At 59.8% G+C, this 244-nt stretch overlaps 1 protein-coding gene across 1 annotated transcript in view; it reads right to left on the reverse strand.

Annotated features, from left to right (window-relative positions):
- MLLT6 (myeloid/lymphoid or mixed-lineage leukemia; translocated to, 6) overlaps positions 1-244 on the reverse strand; it is a 44,107-nt gene that overhangs the window by 3,447 nt on the left and 40,416 nt on the right. The window lies entirely within an intron of this gene.

Genomic DNA, 244 nt, shown 5'->3' on the forward strand with positions numbered 1-244 from the left:
CACCCCCACCCCACCCGGGGGCGGGGGGCCGCACCCTCCCGGGAGCCGTTTCTCCTGCAGAGCCTGGCAGTGTTTCTAGGAGCGGGACGGGCACACCTAGGGAGCTTGTTTTTAAGATTCCACCAGCCCGGCCTACGCACCACATCCTCGTGGGTGGGCGCAGGTATGTGAATGTTCGCGGTGCAGTCTTGGTGCTTTGCATTCTGGTGAACTATTCTAGTGCTTGAAGACTGTACTAGAATTG

This window comes from Myotis brandtii, unplaced genomic scaffold, assembly GCF_000412655.1.
Source record: "Myotis brandtii unplaced genomic scaffold, ASM41265v1 scaffold157, whole genome shotgun sequence".
In the NCBI taxonomy this organism is placed as follows: domain Eukaryota; kingdom Metazoa; phylum Chordata; class Mammalia; order Chiroptera; family Vespertilionidae; genus Myotis; species Myotis brandtii.